Here is a 15,894-nt window from a genome sequence, read left to right as displayed (position 1 = left end):
AACAGGGTTTATTGCCCAAATTACAATCCAGTTCCTAACCAGCCTTCTCAGTTCAGATTGCCCTCCTGGCATTTTGGTGATTTTCTGACTTATTTTCTGGTTCACAAAGACAGTTCTCTGTTATTTAAAAATTTAATGTTCTTTTTTTTTTTTTTTTTTTTTTATAGTATTCACAATATATTGCTGCAAATTCTTAAGTGCATTGTGATATGTGGATTTATTAACTCCATGACACCAGTCAAAGTGCTTCCCAGTAAGGGTGATTTTTTTGGTGTGCAGCAAAACTTACGTTCACACACTCAAAATAAACTAGTTTCTTCTCTGTTCTCATGCTATCCCTTGTGCCATAATATCTAACTGGAATTATCAAGGCATATATGCAAAAATAAATATTTTATATATGGCCACACTTCAACTTTTGCAAGGCAAAAAAAATTCCACACAGTTCTGCATATGTGTTAATCATTCTATGATTTACCATAAATGTAAGTACAGATCCGCTGCATGAAGAATAACATCCCTGCTCTACAGTGCTTGCAAAGCAATCTAACATAATGACCAGGTGTAGCCGATATTATAGTTGGAACACACCAGAGAATGAGGAGACTTGAAGTTTAAAGATTGATTTTCTCTAATTACTCAGCACTTTAGAAACAAGAGAAGTGTTATGTAAAACAAAAATTACAATTGGGTTTCACTGAAAGGGAGATTTGAGGACTACATACTTGAGAACTTATCTGAGAGTACGCTTACTAGGTAGGCCCCAGATTTTCTAAATGGGTGGATGTGGAGAAAACTGTAACACAAATTGAAATACACAAGAAATAAATGCAAAAGCCTAATTCTTACCAGGACAAGGAAATCAATTAACCCACTGTCAATCAATTAACTCAGTCAATGAAGTCCATTGTCACAGAGGGTCAACAGCAAGAAAAAACAGTAAGAAAAATAGACTCACACACTCTACTAGGAACACAGGCTTGAAATGTGACCGAGTGTCACCACAAATTCCAAATGCCATTATGGCCTTTATATTCAACCAAAATTTTGCATCATTTTAAAAAGCCAGGATATGCAGATATTATCTCCTTTTCATTGGAAGTGACAGACAACAGTGACTCGTTTTCCATGCACTATCTGTTCTCTAAGGCTCATTAATATCTGGACATTTCCAGTTCTGTCAGACAACTTCCCCGATGATGTACTTAATAACTCAGACTGGTGCTCTTTTACAATTAAGAGTATTGTATGGGTATTGAGACTCTGAAAAAAATTCTATACAAACATTACAATTTTTACATTTCATGTTGATATTTTAATGCTTTTATTCTAGATACAGATATGTTTTGTCTTTTTTTTTCTTTTTTTTTTTTCCTTGAACATAATGAAGCTTCTAAAGAGCATTTAAATGCGTAAGAAATAAATAGAAATATTTGGTGTAGAGATAACCACTAGTTTGGTCATGGTTAAGGATTCATACAAGACTGTAAATATATACAAGTATCCATTTCTTCACAGGAGGTATGGCAACAGGCACAATAAAAGTGTTATGAACCATCAGGATTATTTATTAAGATGTTTAATTAATATTTATAGAGTACTTCAATATCATTGGTTACAGCATGCTGTAGGAATAAATGAGAAATAGCAGCAAGTGATAGAGGATTATATAACCATCGGGGAAAAAAAAGATGAGTCTTCTAATGATTGCTTATTTTTAGCCTTTATAATATGTGGAGTTTTAAAAATAAAGAGAATATTTCTGAAAAGCATAAAATGCTTTGAAGTACAGAATTTTATTTAAGACCAGTTTCAGCCTTGCCTTTTTCTTCCTTTATTGCAGCAACATTCTCTTTGTCTCAGAAACTCATTTCTTACAGAAGGAGATACAAAACAATAATTCAAAGGGCTGCAGCTGATGACAAATAACTTACAATTTTTCTTCCATCTTATTGCTGTGATATGTAACAGGTGATTTCCCGAGTCAGGGTAAAACTCTTTAGGGACTGTAGTACACATACAGGTTCTCCAGAAGAGCCACCCTTTTCCTGGATTTCTGCCTGAGAATTGGAGGTCCTTCCACAACATGAGCAACAGCTGCACCCCAAACACCCTACAACAATTACATCAATCTGTGAAAGAAAATGCACTTGAAATTAGCCCTGCTGAGCGGCACCGCTTTCAAGGGAGCTCTCTTTCTAATGGAAGTCATCAGACATGAAATTTGTGGCTCTGTGTCTTTAGCAATCAAGTGCCATCATTTCACGTTGGCAGCAGAAAAAGGGATTAGTAGCCTCTTTAAAGAAAATCAAACAGACATCCCTTGAGTAGTATGTGAAAGTAAAATTGAAGGCTGGATTGTTGTCTGAAGCAGTGGCTTATTTCAACAGTTCCAGCAGTGGAAAAGAAGAAAGGGACTCTGAGTCCAAACCAGAGCCGTATAACAGTGACAGAGCAGCTGCTTCAGCATTCCTGTTCTAAGAAGTCATCTTAGACCTTCAGACTTTATTTCATACTGACTAAATCCTGGATGTCTTCTCCAAGCAACACAGAAAGCCATAGCCCTGTTAGGAGCAGACATTATTTATACAGAAGCCAAGTACCAGCCGCTGTAAAAGCAAATAAAAGATGCGTGCATCTTTCAAGCAAGGGATCCATTCATAGAACAGAGCATGTAGGCTAAAATGGCAAGTTGATTTACCTGTACTGATTACATGCACACCTCAGGCTTCACAGGGAAGTAACGCTGGCCTTGCACAGATGCTCCCATCAACCTGAGCTCCTCTTCTGTTGGCCTTTACAGGTCCTCTCATTATGGAGTCCAACACCAAGAAGTAAAATTCCTGACTTCATTCTGCTCTTCTGCTATTTATTTGTTCATTTCTGGACAATGCATGTTTATTAAATATCACTAGCTGTAAAGGTCTGCTATTTGGATTACAGTCAGGTGATGATGGGGCTGACCATCAGAGCCTAAAACAGGCAGAAGCATGGGACAAAATGAGCATCTGCAAAGCACCCCTTAGGACACAAGTGTACCCCAATTTTTCAGATCCTGCTATCTGACCATAACACTCACTCATTTGGTCCTATCTTACACCTTCCCCACATCTGAAAAGATGCACTGGCACATCATCCTGATAATTCTGTGGCCTGTGGTACAGCAGAAGGACACTGTGAAGTTGGTGCACTTGCCTCTGCTTAAGCAAAGACAGCCCTGGGAGCAACCCAGTGCCCCACTACCTGCTGTGGCACCTGAGCTCCCTACCCCAAATCCCACATACCAGGTAGGCACCTGACAGATCAACACTCTGGTAAACAGCAGCCTGCAGCTCTGTTCATAGGTTTTAGAAAGACAAAGCATATGCCAAAAGCACTACTTTGTACAGTTGTTTTATACATAGTTGTTAATAAGACCCTTTATTTTTTTAAGTTAAAACAAGTTCAAAACAGATTAATCCGATCCCTCAGCCTATAGTTATCATGTGTTGGATGAGAAGATAACAGGTTTTAAGTTCCAAGAGCTAGACAAATTCTATTTATATCATTTTATTCCCAAACCAAAAGGACTTGTACAATTTAAAAAATAAGATATTACAAAGTATGCTTTAATGGGCTATTAACAGAAGCATAGTATAACTGTAGCAGACAGCCTTTACTTTATATCATCCAAGGACTGCATTAATGACCAATTAAAGAATCCCCTGAACTAGCTCATTTACTGATAGAGTTCAGCTTTTAAACCATGTTTTAGAAAACAGAGTTGTTATTTTTCAGCATATTGGAGAACACTGTGCAGCAGAAAAATCTGTGTCAGTACTAATAATAAGACAGTGAAGTCCACAGCCATTCGGGTGATTACAGTTTGGATGGTACTCAACAGCACCTCAGGAAAAGCAGATCTAGAGAATCAGACACTCTCCTTAGAGCAAATGACAGAAGCAGTGCAGCTGTGGATAGCCGGGGCACCACAGCACTGACTGCAGGGGCAGCTGTATATTACCAGAAAGGGGCTGAAATAACCTTCAGTGAGTGCAATAAAAGACATTGCCTTTTCCAAAGCCTTGCTTCACTGAAACAATCATGGGTATCAAGTACGGCGGTGCCTCAGGAAGCTGGGTGACCCCAGTGGGTACATCACCTCTCAGTGCAGCACAGTGGGCACAGAGCCCACCTGCTCCGCTGAAGAGCCAGACACAAGCAAGCTGAGCCGTCCATCCTGTAACACCCAGCAGCTTATCCCTCATTGTCACAGGCTAGGACAAGGAGGGAAGTCAGGAAAATATATTGTTCAGTCCCTTTGGAAAGCAGAATAAAATGGATCACTGCTCTGCACCTTGCTCCTGCTACCCTACCGCTTGTGCGGCAGGGCCACAGGCTGCTGGAGTTGAGGCCTCTTGCCAGAGGGCCCAGCGCTAAGCACCATACGTGATTAACCTGAGCAGAGACACCCGTGGCCACAGTGCAGCTGGAGAAGGACAACGTGTAAATGTTCATTCTTTAACACAGGGCCTTGCCACCTCAGCCAGCTCGCCAGCATCCAGCTTGCAAGCAGTCGGCTGGCACAGAAGAGGCATTTGTTGGCATGGGAGTGTATTGCTAGGGAAGCCTCCACACCTACTGTTCCCCCCAACAGCCAGGGAAGCCTGCACTGGGCTGTGAGCCTGTGTCCAAAAAAATGACTCATTTCCTCAGCTCGCCCAAAATCTCCTTCAGAAGTAGCAGGACTTCCAGACCCCTGTTAAGTGAGAGGCCTCCTTCATTTACTCCATCAGCTTCACGAACCTGGACTTGGAGGTCTGCAAGAGACCACTACCACCAATCCCAAGTGTAACCATCTCCTGATTCCTGCCTTTGCCCTGATTTGTAATTAACCACATGCCACAGAACAGCAGTAGCAGCAGGACGCAGGGCCAGGCCCCAAGGACACCTGCAGGCCACCCTGCCCCTGCCCAGCCCCATAGAGACCCCCTGCCCTGCCCCAAGGCCTCACTTCAGTTTCAGGGCTAGTCCAGACTTCCCAGGTACCAGATGCGCATGCAAGAGGTCCAAGGCCCATGCCTGCAGCATGTGTGAACAGGCAGCAGAGGCTCTTTCTTTGTCTCTTTCTCTTTTCTCCTTCTTTGTCAGGTTCAGCTTCATCTCTGCAGCATGCCTGGCACCATATGAGCACAAGGTATAGACAGACTGATCCTGCTGGCAGGAGCAAAAGAGACTTTGGCACGCCTACAAGGGGTAGACTTGCCGAGGACCTGAGCCACTAGAATCAAGTGCCTGCTAAACATGTGCAGGTGTGTTTTTTAAAGGATTTATACCATGGCCAAGTTTAGGTAGGGAGATTGATTACTTTCTTGTAAGGACTCTGCAAATTCCTTCTCCAGAATGTGGCAGCTCTTCTGTTCTCTGCATAACTTTGGTGATCTCTTATTCCACATACTTGACATTTTTATCTCTGTTTCAGAATTCAGAAACAGCTGACCTCCATCCCCCTCCCCCCCCCCCCCCCCCCCCCCCGCCTGCACCCCCCACCCCATTTTTTTCCCTATAAATTTTAGCAAAATTACAAGCTACTGAGTAGGGACTCAAAATCAGAAGTTTCAGGCAAGCTTGGTACAGGTGATGTAACCATTTCAATTGCAATCTACGCTGTTTTCTAGGGTGGTACGACTTAAAATGAGTTATAAAATGTGTTTCCCATCCATTGGGCATTTTTTTACAAGGATTACATTCTAAATAGGTTGCAAAAGCAGATACCCACTATTGGAATCAATGGTTCATCTATGCTTTTCGTAACACAGGGAGTTTGTGTGGCCAAATGACATTACAAACAGGGTACAACATCTGCTACATGATGCATGGTGCTCTTCCTGCCAGGGCTTGAGCATCCACATTTGGTAGCATTCCCAACCTATGCCAACTAAACAGTGATGATTCAGAAGAGATATTTTTCACTCTTGTGCTCTCCTTATCTCTGCCACTATTCCCAGTTAGATCATGGGGTCTCTGACCTTCCCTGGCCAAGAATATTGTCTCAGTTACACTGATGTGAATTCAGACTATCACTGGACTCCAATATCTCTTACTGAACAGTGTTTATGTAATAAGATGATAAATGAGTGTATCATATTTTGTTATAAGCAGCACGGCTGGGATTTATTGTGTTTCAACTAATAAACTATTGTGGCCTCAACTAATAAAAATCTTTTCCATCTCCTTTATACCAGCATGAAACATATATATACTGGGTAACCAGCCAAGTTTTGACCGAGTTGCTCTCCCTTTATGTATAAGACTTGATAGATAAAACAGCTGAAACAGTAGCATTAGCACAACTGCACAATTTCTGGGAGCATTGTGATCTCTGTGATGAGCCATAGAGTAGCCTACTGTACACTGTAATGGATAGTATATCATGTTCTAGGGAAACAGCTGACATGGGCTACAAAGATGGTGAAAGGCCTGGAGGGGAAGACGTACGAGGAACGGCTGAGGACACTGGGCCTGTTCAGCCTGGAGAAGAGGAGGCTGAGGGGAGACCTCATCGCAGTCTACAACTTCCTCGTAAGGGGGTGTCGAGAGGCAGGAGACCTTTTCTCCATTAACACCAGTGACAGGACCCGCGGGAACAGGGTTAAGCTGAGGCAGGGGAAATTTAGGCTTGACATCAGGAGGGGGTTCTTCACAGAGAGGGTGGTTGCACACTGGTACAGGCTCCCCAGGGAAGTGGTCACTGCACCGAGCCTGTCTGAGTTTAAGAAGAGATTGGACTGTGCACTTAGTCACATGGTCTGAACTTTTGGGTAGACCTGTGCGGTGTCAAGAGTTGGACTTGATGATCCTTAAGGGTCCCTTCCAACTCAGGATATTCTATGATTCTATGATTCTATGGCTGAAGGTTTGAGTTGGGAAAGAGATTCCAAAAGTGCCATGACTCCAACCACAATGTCAAAATATTCTTGGAGCAGTACTTACTGAGGTCCATTGCCAAGTGGTCTATGGCTTAATTACTACATGTTTTTACATCTTGTTGCTCTAACAGTTAATAGAACATCAGTTCTCTTTCATAGCAGTGTAAAACGGAAGTAATCCCAATCATTTAAATGAGTACTAGAATGAGGGTCATAAAATCCCCCTTTAGCCTACATTTTAATAGTAATTATATTCTTTTCAGAGAATAATCACTACTTCCTAGAATTGAGCTTTTAATACTATTGCAAGATTTCAATCTTGGGACTGGAATTTTTGAGCCTCCATTTTAGACTATACAAAATTCTTTGTAGATAAATAAATCATAAGGCAATCACCATTTTAAGAACTTAATCGGAAGCAGCTTCCACCCTTAAAATTTAGGGACATTTCATCTCAGGAACTCACTTAGTCACAGGTTTTTCAGGTGGGATACAAATTATATATAATCTGCAAAGTAGCCTAAAAAGATTCTGAACACAGTCAGACATGTAACAGCCTATTTACTGTTCCTTAAATCCTTAAATGAAATCAATTTCTCTTTCACAGTTCCATGCTGCAGTCCGGAGAACTCATGATTTCTCAGAGTAGTACCACAACTTGCTGCTGATTGCCTATTGGGACTGGAAACTTCCCTGTTTGTGATCCACAATGGTAAACTGGGGCAGGTGATTTATGTCCTGCAGGTCACTCCATAGCTACTGCCATCTCTGATTATGCCAGAATTGAAGTAAAATACTGCTCATCTGGCTTTTCACTCTTGTGCAACTTGGATTACAAGCTGTTTCTGTTTTGCATTCTTAGACCTCCTCTCTATATGGAACAGAATCATGCTACATTAAATTAATGCTCTGCAGAATAGATATCTTTGTGACCTGAACTCATATTTGCCTAGTGAAGTGAAAATTTGTTAAGTCTAGTAACATGAAATTGCACTCACTTACCTTTTATATTACCTTTGCCTGGAGTAGAATTTTCCAGATATACTGACACCTCAGCACTGACCGTGAGCTTTCATGCTGAATTTTGGGTCTGTCCCAATCTTCTGTACATTCAGGCATACAGACCACTACTGAGCACTGTGAGGCACTTCAGTACAGCACAAGAAGAAGAATCGTGATACCGTGAATGACTGATTCCCTTTACTCTTGCAGATCTTTTCCATCCATACCTCCTGAGATGCAGAGAACTTTCCAGCCTTTTACATTTTCTTAATGGTTAGCATATTAGTTTGTCTTAATATGAAATAAAAGTCATATTCCTGAAACACAAAGTTACTCTTTGTATGAAAAAAAAAAAGATACAGCAAGTCTTTCTTTGTGGGTTAACAGAGAGGGTAGTGGGAGTCACAAATGCAGATTATTTATGTTCTCTTTGAAACATTAGTCTCTGTGAATATAATTTTATTATTTTGTAAAGATATATACATGCTGCCTAGTTCTGATCTGGCCTTCTTCCAGGACTAAAACCCTGAATAAGATGCCTTTGTGCAAAATATGCTCCCTTTCACAGAAACAATGAGATACACACAAAGTGTGTTCTGCTTCACACCTCATCCACAGGCATCTGATCTTGTTAGTAAATTCCTGTATGTCTTTCTTTCTCCGTAAAGTATTTTGCATGTGCTTTCTTGATAAAATAAACTCCACATTTTCTACAATCAGCCATCTTAAATAAAGTAAGTTGTCTAAATAAATGCAATTCTTTTTATGAAAGTGTGAACTGGAAGCAATTACACTGGGCCCAACAGTCTTCTGATGCTGTTCATTTGGTTCAGTCAGGATTTAGCAATGCTAAACATCATTTGGCTCTGTATTTGTGGGCAATGTTTCAGTATTGTTAAGCCAAAGCTTTCCTGACCTGTGAATTTCATATTCTTTTATTCCCTTCTCAGCATGGATAGTCAATCATGCTAAACTTCTGTCATTCTGGAATGTGCAGAATAGATTCACTGGTAGCTTGAATTATGATTTATACTAGGATTACTCCAAAATAAAACATTTTTTTCATGATTTCATACACAACCAACACAGATTTTATGACTGAGTTAAACATCTTGAAAGCACTATCTGTGGAAGAACTGTGGAACTGCTGCAATATTGACTGGATAATGAATTCAGTGACTATGTAAAATGATGGGAATCAATGCAATCAGAGTACAAATTAAAACTTCACACACACACACACACACACACACACACACACACACAAAGACATCTATCAACACTTTTTTTTGGATGCATTCCTTCATATGTGTAGACAACAGTTTTTTCTCATTCAGATGTGGTTCAGAGCATCCACCAACCAGTAGCAAGACCAAAGAAAACAAATGTTGGCAGAGAATTAGTGTCAAAATTCCAGACATGCACTTGCCTTCTCTGTGCCAAATGCAGTAGGGATATAAATAGCATTTTGGTTTACCATACACAAATGTGTGTGTTTTGTATGAAGAGGTTAAAGGTTTGCTGGTAATACAGTGGTTTATTTCACTTACTGAAACACACACTCAGCTGCCAGTTAAAGACTGGCTAGTGCTGTCAAACAAGCAATTTCCTTTCAAAGTAATGCTGTAATTAAAACTAGGGCTAGAGGGCATTCAGAACACCATGGGACTGTTTCTCTGATTTAACAAGGATGTAAAGAAGTAATCGAACTCAGAATTTTCTTCATCTGCAGTTATCACTACAATATATATCAAGTAAATTACGCATTGGGGGTATATTGTGTAGCTGTGCATGCAAAGTGAGTGTAGTTCTAACCCCCACGTTTAACTGTGTTTTGCCACACTTTTTATCCTAGCCACAATTTTGCTAATCCCTTACCCTGACATTAGTATTCATGGAGCCACGACACCCAGGAGGGCAGGGAGGGAAAGCATAGTACTACCTCTTAGAGTGATTATTAACTTACATGCCAATAGATAAAATAGCTACCCCAACAAAACAGCTTTGTTGTATTGTCCTTTTAATATTTTTATTCTCTACTCTTCTTCAGTTTCATACACAGTTTAATTCCAAAGCCTTTTCAACATAACCATCTATTCGCCAGCCAACATACAGCATTTAGCTTACATATATACTTCACTAGTAACCTGGTCAAATCATTTTTACAGATGCTGCAGAGCACTTAGCTCAGTTGTCTGTGTCGATCACCCTTTGCCTTGCCACACCACAGGACTCCTCGTACCCCCAGAGCAATGCCCTTGAAGACAAACTCCCATGTCATACAAAGATGGAAGAGCCTTCTGTGCTGGTGCAGCCTCATCTTGTGTACTGTGTGCAGTTTTGGGAACTACAGTATAAAAAGGACATAAAACTATTAGAGAGTGTCCAAAGGAGGGCTACAAAGATGGTGAAGGGTTTGGAGGGGAAGACATATGAGGAGCAGCTGAGGTCCCTTGGTTTGCTCAGCCCCAAGCAGAGCAGGCTGAGGGGAGGCCTCGTGGCGGCCTGCAGCTCCCTCACGAGGGGAGCGGAGGGGCAGGCGCTGAGCTCTGCTCTCTGGGGACAGCGACAGGACCCGAGGGAACGGCATGGAGCTGGGACAGGGGAGGGTCAGGCTGGGGGTTAGGGAAAGGGTCTGCACCCAGAGGGGGGTGGGGCACTGGGACAGGCTGCCCAGGGCAGTGGTCACAGCACCAAGCTGCTGGAGTTGAAGAAGTCTTTGGACAATGCTCTTTGGTGGTTTTATTCTGGTGGACAGCTGAGCTCCCTCACAACTGCTCTCTCACTCCCGTTCCTCAAAGGGAAAGGGGGAGAAAATATGATTAAAATGGCTCAAGGGTTGAGATAAGGACAGGGAGATCACTCAACAACTATCATCACAGGCAAAACAGACTCAGCATAGGGAGTTTAGTAAAATTTATTGCATATCAATAGCAGATAAGCACAGTGAGAAACTAAAAGCAAAGTAAAAACGACTTCCCCCCATCTACCCTCTTCTACCGCCTCCCCTCAAGCAGTGCAGGGGTATGAGGAATGGTGGCTGCGGTCAGTCCCTGATGCTTCATCTCCACCGCTCCCTCACAGTCCCTCCCTGCCTCTGCTCCCCATGGGGTCCCTCCCATGGATGCCGTCCTTCCCCAACTGAGCCTGCGGGGGCTGCCCACAGGCAGCAGCTCTTCAAGCACTGCTCCCACACGGCTCCATATCACAGGGTCCATCCATCCCCCAGCGGCAAACTGCTCCAGCACGGGACCCCCACGGGTGGGCGGCAGCTCCCCCCAGACCCCCTGCTCCTGCGTGGGCTCTCCATGGGCCGCAGCCTCCTCCAGGCCACATCCACCTGCTCCACGGGGGCTCCTCCACCCACGGGGGGGCTGCAGCGTGGAGATCTGCTCCATGGGGGACCCATGGGCTGCAGGGGGACAGCCTGCTCCACCAGAGGCCTCTCCCTGCACAGCCCGCAGGGGAACTGCTGCTGCCTGCCTGGAGCACCTCCTGCTGCACTCACCTTGGGGTCGGTAGGGCTACTTCTCTCACATTTCCTGACTCCTCTCTCCCAGCTGCTGTTGCCCAGAAGGTTATTTTTCTCCCTTCTTACATATGGTCTCCCAGAGGCACAAACAACATCATTTAGTGGCTCAGCTCTGGGCAGTTGTGTGTCCCTTTGGAGCCAGCTGAAACTGATCCTTACCTCATATGGGGCAGCTGCTGGATTCTTCTCAAAGAGGCCATCCCTGCAGTCCCCTGCTACCAAAACTTTGCCATGTATACCCAATACATGCTCTCGAACATATGGTCTGATTTTCGGGTGGTCTTCTGTCAAGCCAGGAGCTGGACTTCTGGGTCCTTGTGGGTCCCTTTCCAACTCAGGCTATTCTATCATTCTGTGATTTTAGTCCTGATAGAGGGACCGGACCTAATATAAAACTTGTCAGAGTCCTGGGACATCAGATGAAGTACTATCACAAGTGAGACAAGCATGAACACCTTACAAATGCTAAGTATGTTTTCACAATAAAAATGTGTCCAAATGCAGCAAAAATTGAGGCTACTCTGGAAAGAAAAGTCATGTGCCAGAATTACCCTACACTGCCAGGGAAGTACCCACACCAAACTAAAATTTCCAGCTTTTATAATCCTCTTCAGTTCTGGATTATCCAGCTACTGAACAGAACACCAGAATTTGAAAGTTTCATGCAGATCATTTTCAGTCCAGTAGCTATTGATAACACTGTTGAAAATATTTCAGTGATGCATCAAAAAGTAAAATTTGCTATAACCATCCCATGGCTCAAGCTACATGGCTCACAAATTACTTCCATTTACATCATAGAACTAAAACAAAGCATTGTGTATATTTGTTCATTATGTTACAAATTCTAAGCAGTTTAATAGTAATTCCTCTTAGAACAGTTTAGTAAATTTCAACCTTTCTCACATGATTTCTTCAGATCTTTCTGTAATTAAACCAATTATAGAATAATCATTTTTTGCTTTTCATGCAGAGTGCAAAAGTAGGAGATTGAACTTGAATTTTTGGGGATTACAGAAGCTGTAGAGCTTTTGTTTTTGTCACATCAAATACACATTTATTCCTTAGCTACTTAAGAATAAATATATCTTCAGAAGCTACCAGATCTTCCCTGTATCTCCTTGCATCTCTTTGATCAAGCTCCTCCAACCATTCAGTAATCCACGGGTAATTATAACTTCTTAGCTTCTTTAGCCAAAAAGGGACAATTTATCAAAGAGTGTCATGAATCCTGGTTTTAAATTATCAAGAGTCCAATTAACGACAGAAATGGGGATACCTCTTTCCAATTAAAGTGATTGATTTCATGTAAAACCTTGTAACATTTCACTTTCTAATTATGTACATTCTTATCAAATATGAAGAGGTTCACCCTCATTTTATTTCCTATCCAGAGAATGAAATACAGCAAACATTAATCATATACTGATACAGTGCCAGGTCTAATGATGCTTTCAGCATACTTCAACAATTTCCAGTCTATCAGATTATGATACTATTTTACTTTTTATTCCTGTTTCACTCCAGACATTTACTCGAAAATCAGGATGAGGCTTAAACTTTTGCCAGCCAAACACAATCTGGTACATCTTAAAACGTTAAACCACTTACAGAGTTGAAAAGAAAAAACAGGATTAAACAGAAACAGAAAAAATATGAAAGTGCAGACTATCAGCTGACAGACAGGCAGGACTCTTCACATTTCTGTTTGTACAAATAATTTTCTTCCACCAGGATTACCTAAATAAGGATGTGCCAAACCAGAGTTCTGATTCTTATTTCATTGTCTTGTGCTGGGTTTGGAGATAGTACCATAACTGCATCACTGAAATCACAGAATTAAAGAATGGTAGAGGTTGGAAGGGACCTCTGGAGGTCAACAGGTCCAACCCCCCTGCTCAAGCAGAGACACCTAAAGCAGGTTGGTCCAGGACAGCTTTTGAAGATCTCCAAGGATGGAAACTCCGCAACCTCTCTGGGCAACCTGTTCCAACGCTCCACCACCCACACAATAAGGAAGTGCTTCCTGATCCTAAGACATAACCTCCTGTGTTCCACTACATGCCCATTGACTCTTGTCCTGGCATTGGGCACAACTGAAGCCTGGCTCCATCATCTTTGTACTCTCCCTTAAGTTATTTACAGACATTGATAAGGTCCACCCCACCCTGAGCCTCCTCTTCTTCAGGCTGAACAGTCCGAGTTCTCTCAGCCTATCCTCACAAGGGGAGGTGCTCCTGTCCCCTGATCATCTTGGTGGCCCTCTGTTTGACTTTTTCCAGTTTGTCCATGTCTCACTGGTACTGGAGGACCCAGAAATGGACACAGTACTCTAGGTGTGGCCTCATCAGTGCTGAGGGCAAGGATTACCTCTCTTGACCTACTGGTGATACTTTGCCCAACACAACCAAGAATACACCACTAGCCTTAGCAGCGAGGGCACATCACTGACTCATGTTTAACTCGGTGTCCACCAGGGCTCTTAGCTTCTTTTCTGCAGAGCTGCTTTCCAGCTGGGTGTAATCCAGCACGTACTGGTCCCCAGAGTTGCTCCTCCGCATGTGCAGGACATAGGATTTCTCCTTGTTGAACTTTTTAAGATTCGTCAGTCTCTCTCTCCAGCCTGTGAAGGTTCCTCCAGATGGCAGCACAACCCTCTGTTGGGTTTGGCAGTCCTCCCAATTTCACATCACCTGCAAATTTATGTATTGTGCATTCTGCCCCATCATCAAGAGAGTTAATGAAGGAGTTAAATAGGACTGGACCCAGTATCGTCCCCTGGGATACTCTGCTCATTACTAACCTCCAGCTACACCATACACCACTGCCCACTGCCCTGTAGGTCTACCCTGTAGGTCTACCCATTCAGCCAGTTTTGACCCATCTCGCAGTCTGCTCATCCAACCCATATTTCAACAGCTTCTCTCAGAGATCTTATAGGGGACAGTGTCAATGGCCTTACTGAAGTCCAAGAAAACAACACCCACTGTTCCCCTCATCCATCAGGATGGTGATTTCATTACAGAGGGCTATCAGGTTGTTCAAACATGACTTCTCCTTAGTGAAACCATGCTGACTACTCATGATTTTCTTCTCCTTCATGGGCCTGGAAGTGGTTTCCAAGATTAGCTGTTCCACCGTCTTCCTAGGGACTGAGGTGAGACGGACTGCTGTAGTTCCCTGGGTCCTCCTTGCCCTTTTTGAAGATAGGGGTGACATCCTATCACTTTCCTCCAGTCTTTGGGCACTACTCCCAGCTGTCATGACTGAGCAAAGATTGAGAGTGGCCTCACAATCACATTTGCCTGGTCCCTCAGTACTCATAGGTGCACCCCATCAGAGCCCACAGACTTGCAAATGTTGTTTGCTTAAGTATTCCCTGATTTGATCCTCTTCCTCTGAAGAAAGACACAAACACAAGTGACAGGAGTCCCCTGAAACAGGACACCTTCCCAATACACAGTTTTTCTCACCTGGGCTCAAACACTCCTCATTATGCAGGGCAGAAACAGGGAGAGTACAACCTTAGGAGCTTTCACCGCTCACTAGGCCCAGACTTTTGTATTACAAACTTAAGAGAAGGCTAGCAATTCCTTTTGTGAAAGCACAAACAGAAGCTAGGAGATGTGACTTGATTCTGTGATAGACTGCTCACTAGTGGAGGAATTGAAAGGACTGTTCATGGAACATAATTCGTCTTACAACAGCTTCTCCACGTGCGCAAACTCAGATGAGACCAGTATTTTACTTTGTCAACACCTTTGAAAGCCTTGGGAATATTTATCACATCAGAAAGAGCCCCACTTCCAAACAGTGCAAATATTGACTTGACATAAGCATTGGAAGTGTTGACATAACAGAAACAGACCAGGGCTCTCAGCAGCCCTTTGCTGAACTCCTCTTGGTAATCTGATGAGGAGAACTAGGATTTCTCCATCTCCATCCAGCATGGCTCAATATCCTGATTATTCCCAGAGATTAGCTCTTTCAGGGACACAGCTTGACAACAATCTCTAAAAGGTAAAACTTGCATCAATGAGATTAGAACAAATCTCAAGCAACTAATCAATTCAGTATGTTCCAGTGTTCCTAACATTCACGCATCCCTCTCACATGACATTCACTCAGTCATCACTCTGCTAATGTCCAATTCTAAGCTTCAATTTGGATTTTGCTTTTACACATTTTTTTTGCCCTTCTTGGTAAAAGTAGAATTCTTTATTGACAACATGTTAGGCACAATTCAGAAGAAGCAAAGAGGTTCCCTGTTGGGTCCATGAACCAGCTGCATACAGCAGTTCAAGCTTCTTTGTTACCATAAGGGAAAGTGTGCCTGCTAAGAAGAATGGGAGGCTTTTGTAGTATTGAGGCATTTACTAACTTTTGGAAGGAGGCATGAGCCACAGTTACTGTTGAAAACAAGTATACAAAATTTGTGAGGAAGCATAATTT

The sequence above is a fragment of the Anas platyrhynchos genome, chromosome Z (genome assembly GCF_047663525.1).
Source record: "Anas platyrhynchos isolate ZD024472 breed Pekin duck chromosome Z, IASCAAS_PekinDuck_T2T, whole genome shotgun sequence".
NCBI classification, from domain to species: domain Eukaryota; kingdom Metazoa; phylum Chordata; class Aves; order Anseriformes; family Anatidae; genus Anas; species Anas platyrhynchos.
This window is presented reverse-complemented; position numbering follows the sequence as displayed.